The following is a 21363-nucleotide window of genomic DNA, read 5'->3' on the forward strand; positions in this document are numbered from 1 at the left end:
CCATTGTCACAGGATAGTCAAGGTGAGGCAAGCCTGAAATAGGTCAATATTGATCAGTTTTCTATGGTGATAAACAAATGCAAAATAAATAAAAATATATACATAAATAAAAACTGCTTCTACATGCATTAAAGAAAGCAAGATGCATTTTAAAATGACTGCAGAAAGCAACCTTTGGCATTATAACGTTGGATTAAAAATAGGAAGGACAAATATTGTCAGCAACATACCAGTATTCATTGAGAACCAGCAATATTTTGTGATACCTAATTGGAGACAGGATTCTTAGAACAGGACGTAGAGGCTGTATGAAAGGTACTACTCTAATAGAAAACCTTGCAGTAATATTTATTTCCCTTCTTATGTTTACACAATAGGCAGTGAAAGTAGCACCAGTTTGCATAATACATATTAATTCATATTGGACACAGAAACAGATTTACCCCACACGGAGGAGCTTTGACATTTAGCTTTGTTATTTATGAAAATGGGAAATCGACATACAGCAGCATTTTTAAATGACTGAGAGAATCAGCATTTGACTCTAGAGTCTTGAATTAAAAAATAAAATAGATAGAATAGAGATTGATATCTGCATAGCTCTATTCTGTAATAGGTTCACAAGTTCATAGGAAGTTACTAGGCTAAGCACTCAAGAGCCATTACAAGCCTTGCCCATAGAACTCAAACATGACCCACCTAGGGGCTTAGATTTGTGTCTAAGCTGCAGAATACTTGCAAACTGCTCCTGTCCATAAGGGCTATGGGAATCACACTGGGAGTGAACCTGTGGTTCTCCAACCATTGATCCAAACTGCACCTAAAGAAGGTCACTGAGGGACACTATTTCACATGAATAAGGACACTGTTCCACAGAAGGGGGATAATCTCTGAGACACATATTTTATAATAACAAGCATTATTTTGTGATGCACTTTAGGGGATGTATGAGACAGCATACAAAGGCTGTATGACAGGAATATCTATTAATAGAAATCTGTACTGTACTGTTTGTTTCCTTTCTTGTGTTTGTGCAACAGACACTGAAAGTAGCATTATTTTGCACAATACATATTAATACACATGTTTGACAGATCATCATCATCATCATCTTTTGGCTTTTCCCGTTAGGGGCCACCACAGTGGATCATCTCTTTCCATTTCTTCCTATCCTCTGCATCTTGCTCTGTCATACCAACCACCTGCATGTCCTCTCTCATCACGTCCATAAACCTTATCTTAGGCCTTCCTCTTTTCCTCTTACCTGGCAGCTCCAGCCTTAGCATCTTTTTCCCAATATACCCATCATCCCTCCTCAGCACATGTCCAAACCAACACAATCTCGTCTCTCTTGCTTTGTCTCCAAACTGTCCAACATGAGCTGACCCTCTAATATACTGATTCCTAATCCTATCCATCCTAGTCACACCGAGTGCAAATCTTAACATCTTTAATTCTGCCACATCCAGCTCTGACTCCTGCCTTTTTATCAATGCCACTGTCTCCAACCCATATAACATAGCTGGTCTCACTACCCTCTTGTAGACCTTCCCTTTCACTCTTACTGGTACCCATCTGTCACAAATCACTCCTGACACTCTTCTTCACCCATTCCACCCTGCCTGTACTCTCTTCTTCACCTCTCTTCCACATTCACCATTACTCTGAAGTGTTGTTCCCAAGTACTTAAACTCGTCCACCTTTACCAACTCTACTCCCTGCATCCTCACCATTCCTCTACCCTCCCTCTCATTTACACACATATATTCTGTCTTAGCCCTGCTGACCTTCATTTTCTGCTCTCTAGAGCATATCTCCACCCTTCCAGAGTCTCCTCAACCTGATTCCTACTCTCACTACAGATCGCAATGTCATCTGCAAACATCATAGTCCACGGGGCCTCCTGTCTGATCTCATCTGTCAACCTGTCCATCACCACTGCAAATAAGAAAGGACTCAGATCTGATCCTTGATGTAATCCCACCTCCACCTTAAATGGATCTGTCACTCCCACTGCAGTCCTCACCACTGTCACACTACCCTCGTACATATCCTGTACCACTCTTACGTACTTCTCTGCCACTCCCGACTTCCTCATACAATACCACAACTCTTCTCTAGGCTCCCTGTCATATGCTTTCTCCAAGTCTACAAAGACACTATGCAACTCCTTCTGACCTTCTCTGTATTTCTCCAATAACACTCTCAGAGCAAACATTGCATCTGTAGTGCTCTTTCCTGGCATGAATACCATACTGCTGATCACTAATCATCACCTCCCTTCTTAACCTAGCTTCTACTACTCTTTCCCATAACTTCAAGCTGTGACTGATCAATTTTATCCCTCTGTAGTTACTGCAGCTCTGCACATCACCCTTATTCTTAAAGATAGGCACCAAAACACTTTTTCTCCACTCCTCAGGCATCCTCTGACTTTCCAAAATTTCATTAAAAAATCTAGTTAAAAATTCCACTGCCATTTCTCCTAAGCACCTCCATGCTTTCATTGGTATGTCATCTGGGCCAACAGCCTTTCCATTCTTCATCCTCTTCATAGCTGTCCTTACTTCCTCCTTGCTAATCTGTTTCACTTCCTGATTCACTATCCCCATATCATCCAACCTTCTCTCTCTCTCATTCTCTTCATTCATCAGCCTCTCAAAATACTCTTTCCATCTACTCAACATGCTCTCCTCTCTTGTGAGTACCTTTCCCTCACTGTCCTTTATCACCCTTACTTGCTGCACATCTTTCCCAGCTCTGTCCCTCTGTCTAGCCAATCGGTACAGGTCCTTTTCTCCCTCTTTAGTGTCCAATCTCTCATAAGAGTTTATAAGTGGAGCTGTGACATTTTGGTATGTTATGTGATGGGGAAGCAAGATATATCAGGTTATTATTCTTCAATTAATTTGGGTATAGATAATATCATCAAAGATAATGAGATATAAACATGAAAACTAAAGTAAGAAATGATAATACCTCCTAGAAACTGGACTCAGGAAACACATTTTTATCTTAGACAGAAGTGACAGTAGCCTGAAACTAAGGTGTAGAATTTTTACTTGAATGTTATAGAATATTACTTTCACAGATGTGGTGCCTAAATATTTTACCTATCATTATGATACTTGCTACTTTTATCACAAAATGTTAATGTGACCACCCACAGGGTTTAGAATGTTGGACAGGAATGGCGTTTTTTGCCTTTTCTTTACAGTTAGTAAAACATTTTTTGAAATGTACAAAAAGTGTGTGTGTGTGTGTGTGTGTGTGTGTGTGTGTGTGTGTGTGTGTGTGTGTGTGTGTGTGTGTGTGTAAACTAAAGGACACAATATTCTGAAAATGCATAGAATCAACCTCATTTTAAATAGATTTAGCACTACCAAATTCAAGCAAGAATGCCAATATTTGTGTTCAAAATATTCATCAAACATCTGGGCATCTGTAGGCATCCAACTTGGAGACAACAGAATAATTTAATTTAAGAGAAGGTAGGAAATCTCTCTCAGTGGAAGTCAGAAGTCTTGTAACAAGCCATAAAAGCACTTACACTGAAAGTGCTGTTGCTGTCCACGATCCCTGATACCAAATGATCTAAGAGGTACAGCAAAACATGCAGGAATGCACTGTTGCAGTTTCACAAGTAAAAAAGGGACTTGTACATCATTCGGTTATAATGATCAAGTCTAATTCCTGGCTCATAGACATAGGGTAGAGTGCAAATATAAATGGTTCAGGAAGTCACAAAAAGAGCAATCATCTATGGATCATAAAACTGCTCAGATCAGAAGATGGAGTGAGCCCAGCAGCTTTAATTGAAAATGAGTTAACAAAATAGATGGACATGTAGCAACCATCAAAAGTGAGACTGCCCACTGAATTGTAAAATGGAACATGCCAAACCCTGGTACCCAAAACTCTCACATAAAGTTTCTGAACTGACAGGAGAAAAACATTTGCCTAAATTTGTAAAGGAAAGAAAGGGATGAGTTGGCTACCAAGTAAGGCTCTACTAAGTTGTTTCTATTATGCAAGGATTTTGTGCCTTTTGTTGTCAGGTTGTATTCCCTGCACAGATACTCCGCCGCAAGATTTGATATTATGATCACTTTTCATCTTATGGACAAACAACAGGTCTTCAGTACACTGAGTGAGCTGGAAGAGTATTTGAAAATGTATAGGAAAGAGGATATACCCTGAAGCTCAAACAGACGTGTTTCCATCACTGGGACAAGAAAAAGATGCTGTCAACCACTTCTTTTCCAAGCTTGTTACTTCAGGATAAAGAGGTCAAGGTAATTGGCATCCCTTAAAGAAGTTCAGCATAGGAATAGCAGTTGTTTCCTCAAGGACACTAGGTGGTCTGAAGCCCTAGTACTGCTAGATGAACAATAAGAAGATACTGACTTTCACAACAAAGATCCTTCTGTCATTACTTCATATTCAGAAGAGGATAATGCATATAATCAGCTTGACAAAGGAAGAGACAACAGCTGTAATGGATGTTATTTGCACATACACCATCCTCGAAAATGCTGTTTGTACCAATATGATTCTTTTTCCTTTGGTCTAAATCATTCACCAGGCATAATAGGAGGAGTGAAATACAAGACCATGTGAAAGTAAGTAGCCTCCCCTCTCTGCTTCACAACCATGATTATTCATTATCATAATAGTGATGCATAGGAATAGTAAAATGAGGGGTTACTTTTACTTATCAGGAATACAATGATCCATACTGTATGTAGGACTTTTACTGAAGAGACTTCATCCCAGCTAATAGCTTGACAACTACCCTACTTTTCTACTAGATGAGCACATATCTGCATTATAAAGTAAAGTTTTAATATGTGAGGAATGCTTGCTCACATTAATTTAAAACACCATGTGAAGATGACTTTAGTGTGCTGGCACTACCTAAACTTTGCTTGTCATATCTGTGAAGATTTGTGACCTAAATGATGGGATTAGAAAATGACAGAATGGCAGGAGGGTGTGGTGGGTGGTTCATAGAAGTGCATATGTGCAATAATCTGAACTGCTCATATGAGATGTTATTTAATCTTTGCAGTGCCTGAGTAATGAATGAATAAGACTGCAAGACTTGTCAGAGTCTTTCCATATTATAATTAACTGGCATGCAAGGTCACCACAGGCTGGACAGCTGAAAGAACTATACCTGGTGTATTGTACACAGTAGAGGCTGTGCAGCTATGTGTGGTATAGCAGAAATGCTACATATCTGATACCAGACCTGGGTTACCTGTATTAGGGGAATTCCAGAGACATATCCCTGTAGTTCTAAACATGACCATGTACTGGAATACATTCATTTAGTCGAACGCACCACTTCCGAATGTTGCATCCTCTGAACCTAAATGTCGAATCTCTCCATGGCAAACAGTCTGACTGTCGACTGTAACTCCGAATTCGACCTTCCCAATCACTCAAACACTACAACAAGCACCCATGGGTCCAGAATGGGGTTATTAGCCTGGCTGGCATTCGGTGTTTGGGGATTCGACGAATGAAAATTCGGCATTGTGCAATCTTGGGTCACAGCCTTCAACATGTAAGACATCAGACAACCCCCGCTTGACTAAATGCATGTATTCCCCATGTACTATGTATGTAGACTAGAAGGGCCTAAAGAAAAGCTCCAATATCAGATACGTGATAAAGTCTTAGTGTTTAGACTCTCTTAATGTTAATAGACAAAGGTAGCAGTTGGGGAGAGCTTGATTGTTTCCTTCTTTAACCTGGTCTGTCAAAGGTCACCAGCAAAGAACCCTGGCACAAGTGAGGCATGCCTCCCCCTCCCACTGCCATGCTTAGAGGCTTCCTGGTCCACAGCATACCTTATAATTTAAATTCTTGAATAGTTATTGAGTTTAACAGTTTAGTTTTGTGTATGTACCCCAGACTTTTAAAGAAGGACTTTTACTGCAACACTTTGGTACAGCACTGTTAAAAACATTAACAATGTATATAGAAAGGGAGAGTATTATGTCAATAATACAACTTCCAGAATATGCATGCTTAAGAACTATCAGCAATGGGAAAAGTTCTGGGATGGAATGCCTATGATAAATGTTACTTCCCTTTTCTGTTAGTTGTTACGGGATTCACCTCCCTCTCCTACTAACATGCTTAAAACTGCTGTTCAACAAATTGCTAATTGCAATAGTCTAGAGCAGTTCATCACTTTAACTTCAGCTTTGTTATAGTGGTTTTAAGACAAAACAGTAGTAATGGACTAGATCAAAACACAGAGCCAAATACCAAAACACTATATACAATAAACATTGAAAATACAACTATATAAATGCAAAGCACAAAATGTTGTAAGTATAAAACTGCACTTTAGTCAATAGGAGTCATAATTATGAAATGCTAAGACCATTAGAAGACATATTGGAAATGATCCACAGTGTTGTTACTAAATGCTAATGCAAATAGGTAGCTCTTAAGGGCTCTGTGGGAAGCATGCCAAAGGTGAACAACCTCACAGACTCTTTAGTAGTAAGTTACAGATATGCATGCCCAGTAGGCAAAATGAATGGTAACCAGATGTTTCTAAACACATCTGTGCAACCATTAGTAGTCTGCAGGAGAAAGTCAGGATGCTTAGGGTGGGTAGTAGAGCATGGTAACCTGTCTCAGGTAAGAGGGATCCAGGTAAAGTAAAGTAAAGAAAAGTACTCCAACACCAAGATTAAATGACAATATGATAATGACCTGCAAGCTACAGCAAGCTTTAAAACGCAGATATAATATGCTGGGGGAAATGACAGTTTGGCTGTGTAGTTTGGCACTAACTGCAGATGATCAATCTTTGTGTCAGGGATTACCAGCCCTAAGGAGCCCAGTGCATGAACAGCTAACTACATAGGGATCCCCGTGACATATCAGATATTTCCTTCTGGATTTATTCCAGAGATAGAATGATAACTTAACCATGACTGAGACTTGATCCGTGAATGTCAGACAGTTATCCAGCACCATACTAAGCTCACATACCTTAAAAATAAATTCAAATCTGTTGACATGATAAAGAACAGAAGACAGACATGACAAAGCACATGCATCTGTCAAGAGTATGTTGTTGTGTCTTTCGGCTTTTCCCGGTTAGGAGTCGCCACAGAGGAACTCCGGTCCGCTAATGATTGACAGTGGATTTTTACGTGCCAAGTAGTATAATGGACTGAAATGGCCTAGGTTGTGGAAGTATTGAGTTTCAACCAGGTATTAACTGGCCATTAGTGAATGGCCTCCAAATCACTGGCAAGAAAATACATTTTTGTGTTTTCATCCTCAGAAAGAAGAGGTACAGCTGGAAGTCATCAACATGACATGATAATGGCATGTTAAGTATCTTTCCCTACAGAGAGTAAACATCTAAACCCTGTGGCATTTTGCACTCCAGAGGGTGTGGGCTGTAAGAGTTTAATCATATGACTACCTTCTGATTACAACTTAAGAGGTAGGAGGAAAACTATTTAAGTACTATAGAGGATAAGCCTCAGTAAAATTATAAGGGCTCAGTCAGGATGTTATAACAACACTGTCAAGAGATCCATCAGGACCATGAATGGCAGGATTCTGGGGGTGGTCAGCTGGTTATTCAACTGTTGGGCAGTGGCTTGACAAATGGATCCCAAATAAATAAACAGACATAAATTATTTTTCTGACAGAGTTGCTTGCCACCCTCCTGTAATTTTCTTCTCATTCAAAGGAGATGTATCAATGTACGGGCACAGTGTGTTTCTGCAGCATTCATTATCCTGCTTATCATTCTGCTCCCACTAAGAGACAAATGGCCTTTCACTTCACCCTGCACAGATCTATGATCTTTCCCTTTCATGTTTTTTGGAAATAATTTTAAATCATATCCTTAGAGAGGTACTTTTCTTCTGCAGCTCTTTTCTTGGATGCCTTACAGATATCTGTCTGGTCTCATATTCTCTTTGTTTCTGTACTGACATGCATGCATGTGCAAGCCATCTATAGTTTGACCCATCTTGAGGTCTTTTATATATAGTGCTTATCAGTAGGACTCTGCTAATTTCTACTCTAAACCTGTAATTCGTCAGTTCCAAATCTGGTTTGTCATTCATATCTGATAATTGATATGCTACAGCTCCAAAGTTAGAATGCTGATTGTCATTAGTGGTATTCAGAAACCCACAGTCAAACCTGTATAGGACACAGGCTGTGGATTACATCCAGTATAGCTGAGTGCTTATTTATATCTCAGCTTCAAGAGGTAAATTTGTTAGTGTTTCCACAGGAAAAATAACTCTGCACAAAGAGGAAATGTATGTACAGGAAAAGAAAATATCATGGAAATAATTAAGGACATCAAATGAGACCAAATACAACAGTAATTAGGCAGAATGATGGAAACTAAGAGTTATCCAACTTGAAGAGGCACAACAGAAATATGACTGAAACCTTAAAATATGAGCATTTATTCAATAGCTGTAAAGATAAAGCATGAAAAAGAAATCAGAGTTCCAGACATTCAACTCCTGATGCATAAACCCAAACCAGCCAAGCGGGATAATATAAGCAATTGGTTAAGTTATAGTTCCCTGAGGACATACAAAAAGAGGAACTAAGCTCATACATGAAAATTCACTTACTGCCAGTTTTCCTTATGCCTTTTTAATTTGGCTGGCTGCCTGTGGAATTCACAGAATCCACAGTGTGGAGAAAAAGACGTTCAGTCAGGGAGAGGAAGGTAGATGTTATAACTTTTCCCTTTGTACAGCTACTAAAGCCCTAGATCTGAAAGTTGTAAATAAAAAAATATCATTAAGGTAAATAGTTTCCAAGATGACTCGATTAATCCTTTAAATAATAACAGCCTATCAAGTGATCAACAACCAGCCAGCTCAAGTCCTGAGGTGTGGTCCATGAATGGCCACCAAGCAAAGCTGTTGGTAATCTGCATGGGTTGAGAGGAGTCTTCAGACAGCAGACAGTTATGAAATATGTTCTGAAGAACTTTGCAGTACAGATAGGCTCTGATACTAACATTCGTCAGCGTGGTCTAAATCAGGTGCAATGAAAGAGCCAGTAAATGGCTGGAAGAGTGATAGAGAAAACTGAATATCAGTACTTCTCCTAACAGGGTTTCAAGGGCCTAAAAATGGGAAAGCTGAAGTAGAATCCTCATCCTGTTGTGAGATTAATGGCAAAAAACAATGGGCAAAGGAAGAAGTCAATCAGGGAAGAGAAAAAGAAGCAGATGGTGCACCCTAAAGCACCAGTATCTAGAAGTAGGAGAAGAAAGAAGTCCTCATCCAGGAAACAGGCAGATACTGTTGAGTTTTCCAATATGGAAGTCACTTTGAGACAGAACAAGACAGAGAAGTCCAAACAGGAAGAAAAATATGACGTTTTGGTCAGATGAAGAGGAGTAAAGAGTGTAATAGTAGGATGCCATCAGACACTGTTTCAGTGGGTAAGAAAATCAAAGAAAATTTAAGATACGTAAATGTATAAAGAACTACAAGGAACAATGATCCACTGCTCTTTTGTTTGTTACATAGTTGTATAAACATGACATACTGAAGACAGGGTGTTATTGAAGAAACCGTTATGAAGCACAGCAGTGAATGCCTGTAAAATAAGAAACATATCTGAAAGAGTCATGATACCTATAAGGGAAAAAACTCACCAAAAATGGAATTTTGCAATAACAAATCAGGAGGAAAAAGGGCTGCACCACAGTGAGTAAATAAAGAAAGCAAAAAAGGGAAATAATAGCAATTAGTGTACATAATTTAAATTGGGAGACATGGTAAAAACAAAGTGGTTCTAATAGTTAACAGCATACAGCACAGAAAAGTAGAAATCAGGACTGCAGAACTGAGAAGTCAGCAAAACAAATTTTGTAGTCTTGATGTACTGACTTTGCAGACTCATATTTGATTGTAATTATGTAGGGATGTGTGGGGAAGAATGTCCTTCACTGTGAAGTATTTTTTTTCTCAGTTTGAAAAAATATATAATTTTCATAACTTTTTTGTGCTTCATAGGTCTGAAGCATCTCTGCTTTGTAATGTGATTTAAGATCTCACCACACTTGAGTTTAAAGGCAAGGAGAAGAAAGGACCAAGTAAAAGATCTGATATGTGATGATCAACCTTTTTGATAAAGGTGAAGCAGTGTGAAATCAAAAAGGTTATCAAGTGTGAGATGATAGAGAACATGGACTAAATAAAGACAAAAGGGAATGTGGAATGATGCATTTTTGTAGGCTAAACACAGGGCTTATTTGCAATATTTTTTCAGAAGTTATAAAGAAGGTAGCAGGTAAGAATAGTGGGATGAAGAGCATGTAAGTGTCAATGATCATAACTGAAATGTCTTCCAGAGCTTCCAGAGTTAGAACAAATAAGAAAACTGGAGAAAGGGGGCATCTGTTAAAAAAAAAAAAAAAAACTCCAGACCTAGGAAAGGAAATTAAGGAACAGAAAGTCTTACATGAAATTATACAAAACATGAGACAGAGAACTGAAATAACAAAGGGTATTTTAAAAGAAGAGCATGGATTGTAGACAAAGAGGAAAGATGGGATAGTCAAAAGAAAGGATGGCAAGGCTGAGCATGCAGATTGAGAAAGCTGCAGGAAACAGATGAAAGAAGACAGGAAAATATAAAACAAAGAGATAGAAGGAGTAGTAGTGGAGAAAGGAAGGTAGAGAGGTACAAAATGTCAGTAGAAAGGAAAGAAACATAGAGACACAGAAGGAAGTAGTCAAGATAGAATAAATTACAAGATACTCAACATATTCATTACATGCAGGAGACCCAGACATTGATAGTTGTTGAGGGATGTATGTCAGATTTACCTAACGTAAGACAGAGTAAAAATATAAAAGAGGGAGAAAGAAACAATGCAGTAATAGAAAATATCTTAATTTACTGCTTGATATTTGATTACTGGGAAAGTTTGACTTTCGCCATTTTTGTTTTTTGACCTAACTCTGGAAGTCATGTCAGTTATTATCACTGACCTTTACATGTTGTTCATCCACTAGACCTCTTTCAGTGGATGCCTGAGAAGAAACGCTACAAAGTATTAGGAAAAACATTTTATAGACAAATTTACAGTCTTCAAAAAATCATACAATACATCTACAGTTTAAATAATTATACCAAATTAGACATAATGCAAAAACATTGGCTAAAACAGATGCAACTTATATGGCAGTGATTTAATATTTTTAGAGAAATTTTAGCCAGTTTAGGGAAATTAAAGGTAAGTTAGTACAATAAAAAACAAAATTACAATATGAAGTGAGAGAAAAAAACAGGGCTATGGCATATTCAGATAGAGAATTGGGGAGAGAAACTGATTGATATAAGGAAGTTAGTGAAGAAGGGTGAGTAAAGAGGTATAAGGTATTAATAGGTACTTGTTCATATTTAGGGATATATCTTATCCTGGAGTTGGGCAAAAGCAGAGTCAGATGTTGGCTAAGAAGTCTTTCCAAATGGATTTAAAGTACTTGAGGGAAGGTATTGACCTGATGGATACAGGTAAGAAGTTCCAGACCTTAGCAACTTTGTATGAGTACAGATTATGCCCAGCAGACTTAATAGATTTGTTGACACAGAGGAGTTTTTGGTCATTGGATCATAAAGACTGAGTGGGAACATCGTTGTGAAGAATAATATTTAGTGCTGGACAAGCAGATAGATGCTGGATAATCTTATAGGTGGTAAGAAGATGTGTATGTGTTATTTGGTGGTGAGGTTCTAACCAATTTAGGCTTTTTAATGCTATACAGTGGTGGGTTCAGAAAGGGGTATTTGCTGAAAATTTAGCCACTTTATTATAACATTGTTCACGTATTGTCTTTTGGGATGCCTGGGGGGTTAGTAAGGATGTAAGTGCCATAAAGTAGTGGGGAGTGAATATAACAAGTGGAAAGTGTAGTTTTAGTTGTGCTGATGAGAACATTTTAGGTTCTATAAAGCATCCCTAGTTGTTGGTGATTTTTTATGCAGGTTTTGAATATGCAACTTAAATTTAAGATTATCATCCACTATCAACCTTAATAATTTGCTATGAGAAGTGACTTCAGTGGTTGCATTATTAAGACAGAGGACTTTAATTTTTTTTCATGAAAGAGTGATTTGAGGCAAAAAAGAAATTTTGGGGGGTGGGGGTGGTGGGTGAGCATGAGTTGTGAATTATAAAGCCATGTTCCATGTTTCAGTAGCTGTTAAAGCTTCCTGAGTAATTTTTTGTAGATATGCCAAATTGTCTGATGTTCAATTGTGTGTGGCATCATCTACTTATAAGGGGCAAATAAAGTCATCAATGTATTTCATTTAAGCTAATTTTCATAGATAGGAATGAGAAAAAGGAAAATAATCTGAGAAAGCAGTGCAGAAGGTTTTAGCATGCTCAAAGAGCACAGATAGAATAAAGATAGAATGTTTAGTAAAAATAAATAGAATATGAGAAGCAGAAGTCGGAAGCAGAAAGAAAGATAAGGAGGCAGGAGGGAATATGGAGAAATCTAACCATGGAGAACTATTTGTATTTAATAGAGAGGAAAGCAAACGGGGAATTAGACTTGACAAATGCTTTTTTTGCACAAAGTAAGATAGTATGCTGTCATTTGGTTAGTAAAGGTAAGATCCATACATGATCATGTACTTGTAGCATTATACATCATAAAATAAAAAAGACAAGAGAAAAAGTGAGCATAGATGAAATGATTGAATGAAGAAGGCTAAGAAGAAAAAAATGAAGTACTGAGCAGGTGACAGAAGTAATGAGAATGCACAAAAGAAGGTGCAAAAGATTGAGTATGGTTGGGTGTACAATAATACTTAATATTGGAATCAAATGAAAGAAAAAGGCAGTGGATGAAGTGCAAAGAGAATGAGATAACAGCATTAGACAAGGAATGACAGAAATAAGAGAACAGAGAGAAAATTAAAAAGAATGTAGAAACAATGAATTCAGAAAATGCAACAAGCGAGATTATGTCCATTGAGGTTGAATTGCAAAGGCAGGTGGATCTTGGGTAGATGGAGGGGGAGAATGCAAGAAGAAGTTGTTGCCAACAAGAATAAAATAGAAGGTCCTTTAATTGAATATATTAATTTAACTGGACAAGTAAGATGGTTATCATAGACCATTTTCCTTCATAACTCAAGTCAAATGGAAGGGTATATGCAATGTTTATAGATACTTTAGAGTAGACAATTGACTAACATATTTTTAAGAGGTGGAAGAAAGGCAGATTACTCAGAGAAAATCCATGCAAGCTCCAAAGAGACAGTAATCAGAGACCAGTATTGAACCTTGGAGTTGTGAGGTACAGATCTTAACCATGATACCCATGAGAATATCACTGAAGCTAAATCTATTAAGAGAGGATGAGGTGAAAGATATTACCAGATAATAATGGAGATCAAGGCTCTACTGAAATCTGTACAGACTTAAGGGAGGGAATATGCTAGTAACAGGGGAAACTGAGATAAAAGGGAAAAATAAATAAGCAGGTGATAAAAAGATTAACAATGAAAGAGTCTTGGGTAACAAATAAGATAATGGCAGCTAAAGGTAGAAATGCCACATTGCATTTGTGGTCTGTTAAAGCAAAGAGAGAAGGTGGCTTCCTCAGATAATTACTTATGGGTGAAATGATGAACGAACTGAAATGTTAACACAATTTTACAACGGTGAAATGGAAGAATACCATATGCCACCTTTAGTCACACAAGTGAAAGTGGCAAGTTCACTCAAAAGGATAGGGGTGGATAGGGCAGATATTGGAAATGTTAAGACACTGCTCTTTCATTTAGGCCAATGCTAAAGTACTAGCTAATATGTTAGCTACCTGGTTAGAGACAGTACTGGAGATACAGCTATGGGGGTTGCTGAAAGGGTTTGTTGAAATGAGGAGCTTATAGAATAGTCAGTAACTGATGACAGTTTTAGAGGCAATGGAAGGCAGAGAGGCTATGGATCCAGGGCTTGACTTTTCTATCTTAAAAAGAGCATTCAGCTCAACATATTTTTATTTAAGGTATTAAAAGGCTTCCATTATGATTTGTTGAGTTACAGTGATAAAAATGAGAAATGTAATCATTTTTTGTTTTGCAGAGTGACTTCTTTTGAAGAGTAAGCATCCTTTATCCCAAACTTATATATACCAATTCACAGTTGTACTAACATGAATTAAAAGGAAATCCATGGAAAGAAATTAATCAGTGATGTTGCATACTTAGAAACCACACTGCCAGTGGTTTCCTATGGAAAATAGTGGCCAGAGACCATATAAGTAAGCTGAACTTGGTCAGATAGAACCTCATCCAATTTCTACTCAATGCGGGGTGGGGAAGTTATTAAAAAGAGAGGAAAATAAGAAGGAACTTTAGAAATTGGTTAAATATTGCAGAGATCCATTAATTGAGATAACAGAAAAATGAAAGTCAACAAGTCCAGTAAGCCTAGAGTAGGAATGGCCCTCTCTTCAGTCTTGCTTGACTTATTAACTGTGATGATATTGACAAGGAAGGAGAGGAGAACACTTGAGACAGCCAAAGGGAAAAAGAGCTGACTGGAGTATTTCAATCTGACTGGAAGCATATTTTTAAGGTTTTGAAGTACTTGCAGAACAGATAGAACAATGGTAAAACTGGAACAAGAGAAGAACAGGAAGTAGGCAACGAATGAAATGTGATGGATGACTAATATCTGGATCTTGGAAAGTATGACTGGAGAACAAATCCAACAAGGTTTGGGAAGGCCTGTGAGAAATGCAGTATACTAGGAAACATACTTAGAGAATGATAAAGATTATCAAAATGATATTTCCCAGACTATTATATGTTTTTATGTACTACCATCGAGACTGCAAGATCAAAGAAATAATAAGAGTTCCAAGAGACTCATGACAATTTTTTCTGGAGCTGAAAAAAAAGGAGACTAGGAAGGAATAGCACCACTGGAGCAACATTTAAGAAGGTTAGAAAGGCCTAAAGAAACATATAATGAGGAAAGAATGAAATGGGCAGGGCTATTGGGAAAGAAGTGACAGGGAAGTGAAGGGCAGTATAAAATATATAAAATAAAATAATGAATAAAAGGGGAAATGAGACAGAAATGAGACTAGAAAATTAAAAAAATACTGCTAGGAAGAGTCAATAGATTTTTTGGGTGGGGAAAAGATGAAGAAAGATGAGGGTTGTAGTATTAGAAAAAACGGCATAGTTTCGGCAGGGGTATGAACTCGTATGGTTTCATAGAAAGAAGAAAAAAAGAAGCTAGAAGAGTTAAAGTCTCAATGGCAAATAAGGGAACAGTAAGTGGCATAATTAATAGAAAATATGTGACAAAAATATCACCTGATACCTATCAGGATATGTAATAAATTTCTCTTTACAATTTGAAGAAATGAGTCACTAACTTCCTTCAAAAATAATATTGATATGCATAAGAAAATAATAAAATTGCAACATTTAGTTACTATGTTTAGGTTTTCAGAAATCCAGTAATTATAAGGTTAATAACTGAATCAGTGAACATGTGTATTAGTACTGTTTCTTCCTAGCTATTCATATTATTGCATTAACATTCTTTTAGGGCATTTCCCAAATATATTCCCTTTGATTCTTTACTGACATTGCACCTGAGTTTTTTCATCTCTGTACTTAGACAGCATATAATGAACTAGGGTTGTCTTACTCCAATACTTCCAGTGGGTTCTATAACTTTCTTACATGCATTAGGTTATGAAGCACTAGTGAATGAACTTCAAAATATGATCTCAAGCCTGTGTTTCTCCTCTACATCACTCCTGTTAGATATATCTCTGCATTATACTTGGTCCATCTCACCCTCCCACTTTTCCATCCATTTCTTAACTTTTTGACCATATGCTCTCACATTCTGTATTCATCATCCTGGTAAACCCTTCTGTTTGTTCCTGCTGTGAGTCCTTCACATTCTACCATCTTATCTTAATTTATTAACATTTTTCTGTGTTCTCCTTGTCACTTTTCCCTGTTTTATATCACCCTTAACCATACCACTGTGTTACCTGTATCCATCTTTTTTTGAGTATGGTAAACTCTCTTTTTATCTCTTCACACTTTTTGAGTTCTCACATACAGTTCTCTTATTTTAGTCCTTGTACATCCTAGGGAGACAGGTGATGTCCATTAGGTGCAAATCACTTTCTGGTTGCACATCTTTGACCAAGTAAAATACAATGAACCCTTTGTATGTTACACCATGTCCATAACCACTTACTGAATGAAAATATTTTGTTGTGATATTTGGGTACAATACAAGATCACAGGAGGATTGAACTAGGTGCATGTGCTTCTCACATACTTGTTAAAATGTATAGTGATTCTCTATATCTCTTTGCTGATGTAGGAGGGATGATTTTCTTAGATTGTTAAATGCAAGGTGAACAATTTCAATTTCATAATCAGCTTTAACTCTTTCTGACCTAGTTGAGATGTTCTGAGTTTTCGCCTCAGGCAGTAGTGACACTTGCACAAGCTCCCCATAAAGTCCAGTCAAATATATGTCTATTTTATGCAGGGTTGACTCACCAGTTACTAGGATGCTTTTGATATTGCTAGGTTACAATATTAACCTTATAGGCTTTTGTGTCAGGTTTGTTTCAGTAGTAGTTTTGTTTTTATGGAGTCTGACCACCTAATCGGTATGAGGACTGTGTAAGTTTTACTTACTGTGGTTACCAGAATGTCTATGTAATATATTACTTGTATATGGTGCTGGTTTTAATGAGTCTATGGCTTCTTTTGATACAGCAGAGGATTTCAGGATGTAGCATTCAGAACTTTTGTGTATGGAATGTTAAGTATATATGAACACAGGGTCAGGCTGCTGCTCTGCATTTAGTCTCAGTATTATGGATATTTGTACACATCTTACAGATACTTAAGGTTGTGTCTATAAGCATGAGATAGTCCTTACTTTGCTAGATATAACCAGCACAGAAAGTTATCAAAAGGTAAGTTCGGATGGAAGAGGAAGGAGCATGATAAAAATGAGCCAAAGGAAATGCACTCTTTTTTTAATAAAACAAAATCAAGATGGAATCTAAGAACATTGAGCAAGATGCTGAAGAAAGAAGGATTGGAACAAAAAAAATATTAAATAATAGGGGAATGGACAGACATAGCCCTATATTATGAGATGTGTGACTTTAATGAATTGTCACACAGAAGTCAAGGAATCATGGCTCAGTTAGCACTACTACAATAGAACTGACATGAAGATTTAAACGTTCTTAAACCTTCCCTATCCACTACTACAAAAATGCATTTTATACCCCATTGAGTACACCTGTTTTTACAGCAACACAAGGGTGCTCAGTCTCCAGGATCGATGATATTTAGGACAACTAATAGGTAAGTGATCCACCCCCCAACTGCAGGTATATGGCACATATCTATGGTGCAGAAATACTCACATTCTTTCATAATTTAAGAAACAAGCTGCTATTGTTTCTCACAAATCCTGTGAACCCTCCAAGTGCAGCTACACACACCAGCACCTATCTGTCTTCAAAGGTACATTCTGAGAACCTGGATCAGGTTCTTCTTCAATGTAATGGTAAGTGTTCTCAATCCCCAACAGCCGGCTTCTACTTCCTAAACTGCAATTTAGTTTTATTATTTTCTATGGACCTTTGAACAACTGACCATGACTTAACCATTTCTTAACATTCTAAGGTGAAATTTTCAGTTTGGCATCTGTCAGTCTCAGCCTCATGAACCGTGAAATCATCAAGACTATATTGTGCAACAAACTTTTGTATTTCTTGATATAAACCTTAAAGATGAACTTTATAAAGTTCTGCATGAAAATATTTCTTGCCATTAAAGTTATGAATTGTAACTATCTATCTATCTATCTATCTATCTATCTATCTATCTATCTATCTATCTATCTATCTATCTATCTATCTATGTCTGTCTATCTATCTATCTAGCTGTTTATCTATCTCTCTGTCTATATATCTTCATTTGCTGGAAAAGTCTGACTGGGCAAAACCCATTTTCAGCAGTGGCCTGGTGAGAAAAGTTTGCACATGACATTTACATTTACAGTTTCTCTATATGATAAGTAAGAAGTACATTTACAATAGTAAAACTTGCAGTATACAGAAATAACAATGCTAGAAGTACATTTCACTAAAGTTAAGTAGACTGTACTTCTCAGTTTACAGTGTACAGAATATATTGCAGTACAGGCAATAAAACAGACAGGCTATTCATCATGGTAGAGGAGGGGTTAGAGAAACTTAGCAAATACATTAGTGAAATATGGGGTATAATGAAAACATGTGGAAAGAAAGATAAGCTTTTTGCATAGGAGTTACTGTCATTAAAGAAGATAGTAGGTGGAATATGAGAGAATAACTCGATACAGAGACGAGTATATGATTAGATTTAAGAGTTAATGTGGAGAAATGGCAGAGGTATTATAGTTTAAAAAGAGAACATGAAGGATATATATGGTAAGAGCAGTAAGAATTGAAGATGATAGAGGTCTCACCCAGGGGAGAAGCAGAAGCAGAAGTAGGAAAGGTCGAGATATTATTTAAGTAAAAGAGTAAATCTGGAGAGTTTTTCAATACTTCCTGGTTCAGTTGGGATGGCAGTCCAGAGTTTAGCAACAAAGTGAAAGTACACTGAGTCACTGACTGAGTTGTTTCATATTTGACCAATATTTCCTCATAATTTTGTTGGAGGAGTTCAAAATCACTGCACCAGATTTGCAAAATACCTCTTTGAGACCTCTGTTCATGAACAGATACACTCTCCTTGGACATAGCAGCGCAGCTAGACTTCTTGATAAATGACTAAGAACTTAATAGATTACTACAAATACTAAGTTCCCTTCCTTCGTTGAAGGTTGTGCGTTAGGCCTGGCAAGCCAGCACGTAAAACTCTACTGCCAATCATTAGCGGACCAGAGTTCTGCTGTGGCGAACCCTAACCGGGAAAAGCCGAAAGACACACACAAACTAAGCTCCCCCATTTCTCCCTGTCAGTTAGCTGCTAGTATTACTGCTGTACGTTAGCTATTTATCTTTTTTAACCTACTTTTCTAAATGTATACCTGCAGTCCACCTAGCAATCTTTGCAGCTGGCATCAAACTATATAAAGTATAATAATGTACACCAACAGTCTATCTAAAAAAGATTACAACAGATGAACTAATTGTATCAACTTATATCTCTGTATTTTTTGTTTGCAGACATTACTGTGTAAATGTAAAACAACTGTCTGTATGTCAGTAGTAACTTATTGTAAGCTAAACTCCCACATGTAAATTTAATTATCTCTGCGTTTTAATTTGTGGAGCTTTTCTCCCTGGACCTCCACTGAAAATGGGTTCTGACCCAGTCGGAATTTCCTGGTTAACTAATGTCAAATAAATAAATAAACAAATTTATCTCCAGATTTTGATGGGAAAAATGTACTGCAACACTGAAATCTGTTTTGAGATTAAACTGTGCAATAATACTGTGAATTTCATGATGGAGATTCCAGAGATAAATATTCTGAGTGTTCCCAAGCTAGTAAAAGTGCTAAATTACACAGTAAGTGTGAATTATGGATGGGTTCGACCGTTTGTTGGTCCTTGTCTCGCTTAACCTAGCTTCTCACCTTACCAGGATTATTGCAAACCTTTACCAGCCTCCAAACAAGTTCACATACTCCTTTCTTCGTTTGGGAGACTCTCTACAACCTATCTTAACGACACAAAAGCTCCTCACTCCTTTAACCCCCTACAGCTAAGAGGAGCAGCTAGAAGAAACCTAGTAGAACTAGGAAAGGACAAGTTATAAACAGTACCAACTTCTAAACAGACTCAGGGCTGTAAAGGAAAAGAGGAAAGGGAAACTCAAGATAAGAATATGGGAGGTATTTAAGAGGGAGGGCGAAGAAGAAAGTGAGAACTGCAAAGATCTGTCCAGCCAGGGATGCGTGATACTAAGAGAAAGATCTTCGGAGAAAACAATGAAACAGCTCAATGAGTACTGTGGAACAAAATTTCCACCTGTCAATGGAAGCCTAATCTGATTTGTAATGAGATTTGGTGGTATGGGGGCCCCAAGTATGCTTTTGTCGGAAATGTGCTCAATTGGTGGCTATCTTGAAGGCTGTAAGAGTGGGATAGGTCCTGGTGGAGTGTGCTTTAGGTTTAGAAGGAGAGTTGAGTGCCCTGGGTCTACGCTGCTGGTGGAAGACAACCATCTGGAATCTGCTAGAGTTCCTGCTTAATCGGAAGCTTTCCTGTTTGACACTGCTGAGACAAGAAATTGGTTCTGATTTCCTGGGAATAACAAGTGGGAAAGACAAATAGACTGGATAGACTGATGGACATGCTAAGAGAACTTTTTTTTGTTCTGAAAAAGAAGAATAATTTGGGAAAAAGACTGGAAGATCGATGGATTGATTAATATTAGTTTGAAACAACTGTAATAGGAGAAAAGACCGATTTTTTGAAGGATACCTTTGAGGATTTTTTAGAAAGTATACTGGGGGATAGTGCAGAGAGATAAGGAACACTTTGGGAATTTCTTAAAAATCATGTGAGCCTCAGAGATATAGTATTCTTCAGTAAACCAATTGTTTCCAATGGAATAGGCCGGTTCAAGATCAAGCCAGCTTCTCATTTGGTAGTAAAATTCAGAATAATGTAAAAGGGAGGTAATCACATTGGCTTCAGGAGATGGCCTCAAAAGAGATGTTATAAAAGATATCTATATTAAACTGAGAGGAGAATTTGCACATAATCTTGATCTTTATTTGGAAGATGCCATTTGAAACTTTTATGTTCTTGGAAGAATGTCCTTGAAGAAAATTGACAGCTAATGAATCTAAAACAGAATGCACAGGTGAGATAAAGACTTTGATAAAAAGAGCGTTTGCCCAAAAAAAAATAGTAAAAAAAACTTGCTGGGAAGCTGACAGGGTGGACGAAAGTGAAAAAGCTACTAAGATATCTCCTAAAAGGGAAGAGATCATAGGTGACACTAGGATAGGGAAGCTGGGTCAAAGAAAAAGTGAAAGTGAGAGATGAGGAAGCCCATCACAGAGTGCCGATTGGTGGAGCGAATAGGCCAAGGCTGAGAGAATCAGCCCAATGGCAAAAAGAAGGTGGCTTGACCAGTGCTTGAACCAAATCCAAGAGAGACAAGTCTGTGGAGGCCAGTAGCCAGTCCGGCCCTCAAGAGTGGAGGAGAGACAGAATGCCAAAAAACTTGCCAGAGGGAGGGGAGGAAAAGCGGTCAAGAGTCCCCTGAAGGAGTTGGGGTTATAGAGAGTC

General features: G+C 37.6%; 1 protein-coding gene across 1 annotated transcript in view; it reads right to left on the bottom strand.

Annotated features, from left to right (window-relative positions):
- The window catches only part of CPNE4 (copine 4), a 465450-nt gene that overhangs the window by 183840 nt on the left and 260247 nt on the right, over positions 1-21363 (bottom strand). The gene's annotated exons all lie outside the window — the stretch shown is intronic.

Source organism: Protopterus annectens, chromosome 3.part1, assembly GCF_019279795.1.
Source record: "Protopterus annectens isolate FY-2018-M chromosome 3.part1, PAN1.0, whole genome shotgun sequence".
Classification (NCBI taxonomy): domain Eukaryota; kingdom Metazoa; phylum Chordata; order Ceratodontiformes; family Protopteridae; genus Protopterus; species Protopterus annectens.